Source organism: Cimex lectularius, unplaced genomic scaffold (assembly GCF_000648675.2).
Source record: "Cimex lectularius strain Harlan isolate CLEC.00 unplaced genomic scaffold, Clec_2.1 scaffold85, whole genome shotgun sequence".
NCBI lineage: Eukaryota > Metazoa > Arthropoda > Insecta > Hemiptera > Cimicidae > Cimex > Cimex lectularius.
Genome location: NW_019392718.1, coordinates 1,227,553 through 1,239,575, shown reverse-complemented (window position 1 = coordinate 1,239,575; position 12,023 = coordinate 1,227,553). Strand labels below are relative to the sequence as shown.

The 12,023-nt window shown below is 32.6% G+C and overlaps 1 protein-coding gene across 7 annotated transcripts in view; it reads left to right on the top strand.

Moving 5' to 3' along the window:
- LOC106670654 (calcitonin gene-related peptide type 1 receptor-like) overlaps window positions 1-12,023 on the top strand; it is a 149,003-nt gene that overhangs the window by 45,040 nt on the left and 91,940 nt on the right. For 2 of the 7 annotated variants that reach the window (XM_024226602.1, XM_024226601.1), the window contains exon 1: window positions 1,420-1,578. The exons of the other annotated variants lie outside the window; for them this stretch is intronic. The gene's annotated coding sequence lies outside the window, so the exon portion shown is untranslated. Of the gene's footprint in view, window positions 1-1,419; window positions 1,579-12,023 lie in introns of those variants that run through there. 7 annotated transcript variants of the gene reach the window in all.

The window sequence follows — 12,023 nt, the reverse complement described above, 5'->3', positions numbered from 1 at the left end:
ACTACACTTTGCACTAAATATGGATGTATACATTATACAGGGTGAATTGCTACTCGTGCTACAAACTTCTCCAGTAGATTCTTCACCCTAAAATGAACAAAAAAGTTCATATTGTCCATGGTCCGATTCTCAACCATTTCAGAGTAATTTCGCTTTTTATCGATTTTGAAAGATATCACGTCCTGGCGTCGGAAAATCGTGATATCTTTTAATCTAAACATTTCTCTTAAAATCTATAAGCACCGTTGAAATCCCCGTTAATTTTTAGAGAGAATCAAAATCATAATTCCATTGAAATTTTTTAATTTAATTTAATGCCCATTTAGTATGTAATGCTTAAGAAGTTTACAAACAGCTAGAAGGTCAAGGAAGAAAGACCCAAACGTTTTGCCACCTTCATCTTCTTATTGAAAAATTAACGGGGATTTCAACGGTGCTTATAGATTTTAAGAGAAATGTTTAGATTAAAAGATATCACGATTTTCCGACGCCAGGACGTGATATCTTTCAAAATCGATAAAAAGCGAAATTACTCTGAAATGGTTGAGAATCGGACCATGGTCAATATGAACTTTTTTGTTCATTTTAGGGTCAAGAATCTACTGGTGAAGTTTGTAGCACGAGTAGCAAGTCACTCTCAAACATTAGCAATCCTTGAACCACCATTTTTTCTCTTTTTGTCATCAACATCTTGGTCTCACAACCACTAAATAAGAAAATGACGAGTGCGTTGGAAGCGTTATTAAATCAGGTAGTTTTCCTCAAATTTGCTGCCTTCTGAGACTAAAATTAGAAACTCTGGATTACTTTATACACTTTCCGATTTACACAATTTTCCACTCTTTTTGTAGTTCTGGCTGAAATAAAACACAAAAAATTAGCCCAAACATTTTGCCACCGTCATCTTCTTATTGAAAAATTAACGGGAATTTCAACGGTGCTATTAGATTTTCAGAGAAATGTTTAGATTAAAAGATATCACGATTTTCCGACGCCAGGACGTGATATCTTTCAAAATCGATAAAAAGCGAAATTACTCTGAAATGGTTGAGAATCGGACCATGGACAATATGAACTTTTTTGTTCATTTTAGGGTGAAGAATCTACTGGAGAAGTTTGTAGCACGAGTAGCAATTCACCCTGTATATATAAGTTACGTCTCCGTTTTAATAACGAGACTTCTTTTAAACATTACTTATCTCAGTACTTCGGAATGTATGGACTCAACAATTGCCCCTTCTTTCAATTGTTCACTTTAGATAAGCTTGTTATTCGTAGTTAGTTACAGGACAGTTAACGGACAGTTAAGATCCTAATATTTAATTGTTATAGAATAATCTAGACCGTGAAAAGGAAAGTTATTCTCTGTAACCATTGTGTGTTATTTGGTAATAAAGATTCTTTTTAAAAAAATCTTTCGTCTAAATCTCGCACATAACTGGCGCAGTCGGTAGGACACTTTTCGGGTTCGATGAATACGAACTTTACCGTATTAACAGTTAGAAAATCCTAAACCTCGTTCATCGGGAACATCCAACTCAAGAACATCAGCGACTACTCAGAAATGATTGAAATTTTGTGAGTAAATAAATTGTATCGCATGTTATAAAACTCTTGGCTTCACAATTTAATTTAGCAATTATTTTTATTGTTATTGTAAAATTGTTTAAATTTTTTATAATATTACTATTGTTATTCTTAATACTAACATGGCTAACTTGGCAGAACTAAGATTTATTTTGGATGCCATCCTCACTTATGATGGCAACCCAAAGGCACTAACACAGTTTATTATGGAGGTTGAAGAGGCGCAACATATCGTTTCCGAATTAGTACCTCCAATATCAGACCCTCAGAAAACTATATGTTTTATGCATATTAAATGTAAATTACTAAATAAGGCCAACGAACATTTAAGAAATTTAAATTTCCAAGATTGGTCAACATTAAAATCACAATGTATCTACAATCTATTTTATCCCTTTCTATATAATCCTGAAAGGATAATCTGACCGAACCATTACCAACACATTTTTTCCCTTCGTCGGCTCTTTTCAGCTCAAAGTAGCCGACGCCATATACAAAAATGTCTTTTCTATACCGACATCCTTCCCCACCCTTTCAAAATCCAACGTATATAAACACAAAATAGCAAAATCTCACTGGCAATCTCGACACGTCACGCAAGAATGGCACAATTACACAGAAGACAAATTCATTGAGTGAGTAGAAATACATTGATTGAATATATAAAAAAAAATATTTTGCATTGTATAAATTCACTTTTCCACATCCAAATGTAATTGCTATATGTAAACAATGTTTGTAAATCCCAGGCCCTGAAGATGATCTCAATAAAGATCGAAACGTTGGCACGATAAAGAAAATGTTTTTCTGAAACCTACATCACACCAGACCGCATCTCACGATTTCTAAATAAAAATTAAAATCACATTTATTGACTGAATTTGGAGACAGGCAGGGTCCAGCTAGTATCTTGGTTGACCTGTTGAAATTAAATGTAAAATCCCCTTTGCGAAAATTGAACGAAATTAAGGAAAGGTTTGATTTATTCCGAGCTAAAATACAGCTGGAAGACGGTACAGACAACGAAAAATTATATTGGATAAGATTTCAGGAGCAAGTAGTGGCCACCAATTTTATAAGTAGTCTTAGAGACCCTAAGAAAGAGTTTAATTCCTCGTATTTTCACAGATTTACTGTCAGTTTTCTATTTGCCACAATTGTTATGGGAATCTTCTTTTATGTTATTAATGTTACATTTTCCTATCCATTACACCAATACTGACTTCATAAATTTTGCTTTAGTAACTAAAAATTAAGAAAAAGTCTGTTATCAAATATTAATTGACAAAGTTTTCTGTTTATTCGAAAAATATTTATATGGGTGCGTTTTGTTTGTAAAATTAGATTGTGCGTTGTAGAGCTCATTATTACAGTTATAAATGAATTTGTGATAAACAACTAACGGTTTTAACTACTTACATAACACATTGAAGTATACAGATGGTGATCTACTGTTTATTTGTTTTTGTAATAATTATACCGACTTGTAATTATTGAATTTTTACGCAGTATTTAGTTTTTACAGAGATACATGAAATGTATAAATTTAAACTCAAAGAAAATTCTATTTTCAAAATTTGATGTGTTTTTTGTTAAGTATTATCGTAAGAAAAAGAGTATTTTGTTGTTTTAATGTATTGTTATTGTTTTTCTATTGTAATTTGACTAAAAATTTTGATATAGATATTTTTTTAAATGTGCATTATTTCTTGGACCAAGAGTCGCCCATTTAATTTGGTTTTATACACCAGCATCCGTCTAAATTCGATAAGTTTTTAATGAGTTGTCTTCTATCAAATAACATATCGATACACTTAGTCAGAAAGGTCAATATATAAAAATATGCTTTTTGAATGAACAAGCCCTCTCGTTTATTTAATTAAAGGAACAAAACGTGAATACAAACCATGGATTACTTGCGGGGAAAACTGGTTGGGCGTAGTAACGGAAGAGTTACTGGCCCGAGAAACCCGACGATTATCGAAGGGAGACCAAATCCCACCAGCCGCAATAGATCTATTAACAAGCATTTTAGATTCTGTTTGACAAAGATATCATCAAAGACACTCTCTGGGGAGCTGCAAAGATTTACTTGTTATAATGAACCCTTGGCGATTCTCCGTCACGGCCTGCAATTTTTTAAAATAAATAATTAATAACCTTTTATATAAATTTTTTGTTCTTTCAGGGAAAAATGTTCAAACATTAATAATGTGAAATAGTGTGATCATAATAGTAATATCTTTCATAACTGTAATGTATCCTTGTACAATTATCACCAATCGATTCGAATATAATTGCCTTTAGGCTTGTCTCAACGTAAAGGTTTATGACAATTTCATAATGAACAACATGAAGCCGTTTCGTACCAACATTCACGTACAAACCAACCTGTAAAAGTGTTCTTTTGGACGAAATTGCCTTTCGACTTTTACGACCCGGGGAGAGGACCAATTTCTATGCATTGTGTTCTTTCCTTTCAACATCGGGCAATTTTATCTAACTCCAGATACGGCCTGTAAAGAAAATACACTCTCATACAGGAAGAAATCATTCATTAATATTAATTAGAATTAAACGTAAAGTGTTCTGAATTTATTACAGATGTGTACAACTAGACAATGTTTGCACACTAATTAAAATTTAAATTGTAAGAAAAAGATTTTTCTTTTCTAACGCGCCGATCAAAAATGCAGAAGGATGAAATATTTTTCCTTTCATTATTAATGTTTTTATAATAACAAGCATAATTGTTGTTTTATTTAGTTTCTTTTTTATTTTAATTGGGATTTTCAACCAAACCTCTTGTTGTCCACACGCCATCTGATTAGTTATCACGGAAAAACACCTGAATCATGTTGTTACAGTCAGACCGAAGCCGAAGTATTATCCGTCTCGCGACAAGACCACATCACGCAGCAAAATTTTTATCACTAGGTGCACTTCGGTCTTAAATGAAATTTTACTTATTTACATACAGTTCACTCAATTAGCGTGGTGGAGTTTGCAATATGTTGGCCATTTCACACTTCACACATTCACACCAATAAATACATTCAATCTCATTATGCACAAAAGAAACAAATCAAAATTTATATTAGTACTACTCTCTCTCTCTCTCTCTCTCTCTCTCTCTCTTCCTCTCTCTCTCTCTCTCTTTCTCTCTAGCTTATTCCATTTCCCTCCTCTCCCGCCCTCTTTTTCCTCTCTCGCGAGAGGACTATTTCTCTCTCTATTATTTCATTTTGTGTTTTTTCTTCTTTCTCTCCTTCCCTCTTTATTTTTCTTTTATTTATCTTATTCTCTTTCTTTCACTCTTTTTCACTCTCTTTTTCACTAGCTTTCTTTCTCTCTCTCTAGCTCTTTCCAACTCCTTCTCTATCTGTCGCTCTAGTTCTCTCTTATTTCATTTTCTCTCCCTCTCTCTCTCTCCCTATTTTTTTCTATTTCTAAAACTTGGCTATCACAATCTATCTCCCTCCATTTCTTTCTGCCTCTTTTAGTTCTGTAAGTGGATATTATTCCCCAATCAGTATTCTCATATAAACATTCACGCTATTAAATACATTCATGCATTGTTGATCCATGTGGAATATGAAGAAATGTAGTTGGGGACCGCGGTAGCCGAGTGGTTAGCATGAGAGACTCTCACGCCGCGGTCGTGGGTTCGATTCCCACCATCGCCTCTGGCCCTTTTTTCCCGATAACCCCCAATTTGAACACACAAAAATTCGTACCATTGCTAATATGCAAGATCATAAGGAAAAAAAAATGTAGTTATATTTGCATTCACCCTTGAGAAATTGGAAATTTTTCCATTTATAACATTTACCGTTTAAGTTCCCTTTATTGGCTTTTACTAATTAATCTTGTGCACCAGGCTAGGATGTGTGAAGTAAGTTATCTATCAATGTTTGAAACTAAAGCCTATAGAATTTTGAATAGGGCTGACTCAAGAACAAAATACAAGCAACAACCGTTGACGGGTTTAGTCGTTAAATAACAATCAAGTGTTGTTTGTGAGGATTAATCAATGTCACTGAGCCTAGAAAGTTTACACTGAAGATTCTCGGCCCTTGTGATCTTGTGGTCAAATGTTGTTATTAGACTTGAACCGGATTACTACAATTAATCCTATTACAACCATCTGGTTTTTTTTTATTATATCTGTACAAAAATAATTATTTTATCTACCCGATTGTTTTAGTTAACAATTCACTAATTTCGTGGTCCGCTCGACCAATTAATAACTTACAATTAATTAAGGTTTTTAGTTGAGATAAAAAAGTCAATGGCACGAGTGGGATCGAAGGTCATGATAGCTCAAGTGGTAGAGCAGCGGCGTATCAAGCCGAAGATCGTGGGTTCGAATCCCGCTCGTGCCATTGACTTTTTTATCTCAACTGAAAACCTTAATTAATTGTAATTAAGAAAAACTTTACGGCTGTTATTTTAGAAAGGATCATTTCGCAATTCTAGTATATTTATTAAATAAATAGTTATAAAAGTTACTTTAACTCTGATATTTTTATTGTTGGTCCACAATTAAATATTCATGTGAACTAATCCTACTCGATTTTAAACTTAATTCAGTTGGAATCGTGTTAAACTTCACAACGATCCCCACACATTTGGGAATTTGAGGTGAAAAATTGCATCAGGGCATAGGAAAAAAGCAATTAAAGTCGGCAGAAAAGAGGGCATCTGGGACTCACTGACGAAGGGGATGTAATGAAACAAGCGATAGCCGACTTTTCCAGAAGCTTGGAATTCTCCACCATCGCCCTACTTCCACTCCAGGATGTCGCGAACCCCCCCCCCACACCATTTTCTCCCACCCAGGGAAATCCGTCCCCCTTTCACTGGAGAATTCCATTCCATCAACTCAATCTCCATCATTTTCAACCGTTGTTAAACTCTCATAATAAAACTTACAAACTAAACAATTTATACAAGGTGCCTTTTATTGACAACTGACCGTATAACGTACGAAATAATTACATTAGATTTATTTCAAACTTTGTCAATAGATTCTACATTAAAAATGGAATAAAAAATTACTAATTAACTATTGTCCGAATCTCAACAGTTTCGGAATTATTCCTTTTTTTCTGATTTTTTAAGATTTCACGGCCTTGCTTCAAATAAACAGTGATAACTCCAAAACCTAAAGGTTTTCGACAAATCCGTTGATACCATTGAAAACTACGTTAAATTTCCAATAAGATGTGATAAATACTAAACTTGTAACCATCGTTGAAATAAGTGTTTTTGTAGACAGAACTTTGATAAATATTTTTCTTTATCAAAATTGAAAAATTTACTATGGTGATTCTAAACTACTATTTCCAAACTTAGAGACCAGCAAATTTTAGAAAACGTACTCCATTTGATATCCTTTTTAGTGTTGTAATTGCTTTTTTAATTAATTATTTTAAAGACGAAGAAATTGAGGAAGGAAATGAAAAATACAGTTGTTTCTCGGATTGGTAAAGTTGAAAGACTAAAAAAAAACTTTTGAAAATTTGAATGAATTTATTAAAGTTTTTTAAAATTTTGATTCGAAATAATCTCCACCCTCCGCAATGCCCAAACGAGCCCGTTTTCTCATATTAGCCACTGTAACGCGAAAGTTTAATTTCAGTTAAAGTTTTTCAGCAGAGGACAGGCTCTGTTGCTGTAAAATTACAACGTTTGGCACTTCCGTATGGCAGGCGTCACTCTTCATGAATCCCCACACGAAATAATACATGGTGGTCAGGTCAATAACAGCAATAATACAATAATCCGACAATAATATCCAATAATACAATAACATTTCCTTATGTTTTGTTTAATCTTTCCACCTTACCACTACGGTTTTTTCCTTTCCTTCATCAATATCTTCATATTTGAAAACGTAATTGGCAAAGCAATTACACCGCTAAAAAGGACATTAAATGAGTACGTTTTCTGAAATTTGCTGGTCTCTAATTATGGAAATTGCAGTTTAAAATCACCATAGGAAGATTTTTAATTTTGAGAAAGAAAAATAGTTTTCTAAGTTCTGGCCACTAAAACGCTTATTTCACTAACGTTTACAAGTTTACTATTTATCAAATCTTTTTGAAAATGTAACGTAGTTTTCAATGGTATCAACGGATTTGTCCAAAACCTTTTAGTTTTAGAGTTATCACTGTTTATTTGAAGCAAGGTCGTGAAATCTTAAAAAATCAGAAAAAGGGGAATGACTCCGAAACTGCTGAGATTCAGACCATAGTTAATTAGTACTTTTTGGTTCACTTGTGTGTGTGTGTGTGAGAGAGAGAGAGAGAGAGAGAGAGAGAGAGAGAGGGAGAGAGAGAGAGAGAGAGTTCATAAAGATGTACATGCTAAGGAGGAAAATCGCATGAGCAATAGACAAAATGTACAGAGCTGTGTTAAAAATTTTAATAATAAACTTTATACTATAAGAAAAATAAAAAACGCGCTACAGCAATGCAAAGAAAACAGAGCCCTTGCAATTTAAGGATTAACCGAAACTATTGAAGAAAATTTTTACAATAGATATCCGTTATGAAGGGAAAATATTGGAAAAATTCATGATAGAGAGAATTCATTTGCTGGTTTTGGTCTTTCAGGAAAACAATATGGCTTTACTCCGCAGAGAGACATCATTGAAGGGCTTTATCAAATAAAAAATGTAATAGAAAAATAAATTTGAAATAAAAAATTTTCCGATTTTAATGGATTGCGGGCCCATTTGATGCTTCTGATCGGAATACCGAGTTTTACAACCAGTACAAAATAAATGTCCGGAAAATTTCAAAACACCTTAGAAAAATTATTTAAAGATAGGTTTTTTCACCTTTTCAACCAACTATTAAAACATCTAAGCGCGTTGAGAATGGATGTACAGAGTCTTGTAGTGGGGAAGGGCTTTGGATTATATTGCACGACACGCTTTTCAGATTGGACTTTCTGTTGGGGTCGAGGTCTGTGCATTTGTAGATAATCTGTTGATTGTGGTCGCTGCAAAGGATGAATATGATCTTGAAAAGATGGGAAATCAGTGTACGTACTAAGCAAATCTCAAGTTCTACACATATCATGAAAAAGGACAAACCATGCTGTGTCGGTTTGTATGAGTGGTGACTTGATTCCTCTCGTTGAATAATTGAAGCTCTTGGGTTACAAAATTATCCTGGACAACAATTGGAAAAATTAAGAAATTAAAGAACATGGTCAAGAGTCAGTGAAACACATCGCATCCTTCCTGTATTAGCTATTAAAACTCAGCTATCAATCAGCTGCAAGGCCTCATATTTCGTTGAAGACACGACATAAATTATAGAGCCTGTACTATGAATTACCCCGACCACTGTAGTACAAGAAACCTTTTTATTGCGCTGTCAAACAAATAAAAAATTGTCAGAACATACTGTTCTCTCTAAAAAAAAAACTTTTTTTGATGTTTTGTAAAATAAAAGGTTTAATCAATACATTTCTGTTGACAATGGCCTTAGAAACAAACGATATTACCGTTTTAGCAATTTTACTTTCGAATAAAAGTAGGAAAATATTTGTAAAAAAAGTAAACTCGAATGTCATTTGAGATGTTACTTATCGGAAAATATTTTACGCGTGTGTTCTACCGGAAAATAAAATGTTTACGATATATTAAGACCCTCAAATGAGGATAAATGGTGGATCTCTTGGGCCCACCTTGACAAATGAACGTCTTTCATAAATTATTCTCTTTTTGTTCTTCCGATATAAAAAATCGCTATTTCGGGAAATCTGTCAGTAACACATTTTAAAAAGGCTATAAGGAAAACACACCCATTTATAATATAAAAGATAATGAAAGGTGTAAAGTTATTCGAAGATTTTTTTTATTACGGTAGACCATTTGTTGAATAAAAGCTAATTTAATTACACTTGTATGTTAGCATTTCAACATAAAAAAGACAAATTCGTTGGGAGTGTTTCCTGAAGGACAAAGAAAAACGAGTAAAACACGGCGCTTTGAATACCATTCGGCAAGACCTGACAGTCGTTCGGGTTTAGCATGCCAAAGTCTGTTTATCCCATTGTAGTGAGAATGTTGTTCTATTGTCAGTCAAATATTAATTCTTTTTTCACTGTGAAGTTTATATATTAGAGGACATTAACTGGAAAATGTGCTCAAGAATGATACTTATAATTTTGACAGGCCCAAATCAAAATTTGTGGATTTATGAAAAAATTACCTCCACTATTCAGACGAATCATTACAAGACATAAAAAAATAAACTTTAAAAAAGTAGAAATACCGTATCCAAATTTCCGTACTTAACCAGTAATCTTAAACTGGTAACCCAAAGGCCAACTTGTTTAAAGTTATTTTGAACTTTGAGCTAATGCCAGATGGTAGGGCCGATGTTTGAACTTAACAGGCAGTGGTTTTGAAAGAATAATAGTTAAAGTAAGTTGAATAAAGCTAGGATGGCAAAAAGTAATGTCAGTGTGGATCTATTTATCTAAACAAATAAATTTAGCGAAAACGTTAGTATTGTGGTTAGAACTTCGTTCGTAAACTGTAGCATTTTCTCCGGTATAAAATGTTCGTACATACTTAGTAATAAAAAAATCTTAGTATAAGTTAAAAAAATAAGTTTACCTTCAATATTTTTATTACTGAAGTCATTAATTTAAATTAAAAGCTTATTTAATTGCTATGTGATTTTATAATTTGAATATAAAAAACAAATGCATAAAAATAAATAAAAGTATATATATTATATAAAATTACCTAGAAAATGCGGAAAAGAATAAATCCATATAATTTTCCAGGAGGCTTAATCCAAAACATTAATGTATTATTAACACATAAATAAACATATAAACGTAATTTATATTTTTGAAATATCCAATGAAACTTACTGTACACACCCAGCGGTACCCCAATATCGAATTGCTATGTTTGCGCTAGGAAGTGTTTAAAGTTGTGTTAGAAGTTTAAGCTAGTGTTGTTGACAGAGCTTTCCACTCAGCAGTTTTAAAACAAACGTATTTTGAATATCTTAAACAAAGCTAGGATTGGACAAAATGAGCAAAACCATCATTTTCTTTTGTTACAGACAAATACGGAGAGAAAAAGTAATGAAGCAGTACTTTGTTATCCGGTTTCATATTGAAGATATGCTATTTTAATATGAATATTTTATATTAAAGTTTAACCTATATAATTCATGTATGTTTTTGTAAAAACAAGTTGTCAAACATCATTTGCTATATTTACCACTTTTTTCAAGATAATGTTTACTCAAAAGACTACTTATTATTGTTAAACCTGTAAACTCAAATTTATCACGCGAACAATTTATGTTGAAGCAACACCCCTATTTGGAAATTTGTTAAAACACGTGATTATAAATAAAATAGCAATAAAAGGAGACATCACACGCTAGGGAAGCGATTGAAGAGATAAGGTCAGATAACGCGACCCTCCATTTTGCGTGTTCTTGAAGGAAGACTGCGACCCACTTAGTGACAACCCAAACAATCGTCACTATCACCTTAATCACGAACCTTTATTACTCAATTTGTTATCAAGTAAATAATGTTGTAAACAAATTCGTTAGTAATTTGACAAAAGTAAATATCTCATGTTACTTTCTATGCAACAGTTTTTTCTTATTGTGTAGTTTCAGAATTCCAAATGATGTAGGCTAGGGCTTACCAAATTTTATAGGTAGCGGACTCCTTTCAGCGAACAAATTCCAGGGCGGAGTCTTCTCTTTCAAATATTTAAATTAGAAACTTATAGTACGTAGTAAATTAAAGTTTTATAAATTCTTAATTGGTTAATTGTGGGGAATATCACTATATAAACAAATTGACATACTTAGGTTTAGTTACAAAATCCGGAACCCAAAAATCAAATCGGACAGAATGGAATCAATAGGTAGGTAAGAAAGGTGAAAGATGGTAAAATAAAATTCTATTTTAATCAGGACCAAAAAATAAACACGTTATCTATGTTCTAAATGTTTATACTACTTTGATATAAAAGCCTTTTCGCGATTATCTCCAGTCGAGTTGTACAAACATTTTCTTCTATTAAAAAATGAATTTATTTCTTGGCTGAGCTGCAATTTCAGAGGGAATACTGGGAATTTATTAATATTATTTATTCAATGGTCACCGAACTATAATTTAAAATAGAAGCTTTGTGTATATTCTAATTGTTGAATATACTATAAAAAAGGATTATTTATAACGGAGGGTCATTTTATTCGCCTAAATAAACAATTTTTAAACGGATTAATCAGAAACAAAGAAAATAATTAAATTTCTTTAAAAGGCGTAATAATAAGTTTAAAATTATTTTTGTTAAATTTACATTTTTGATAGCATTTTGAAAATAACAAGATCGACAGTTGTAGATCCCTAACAAAGAAAATGATCATTTT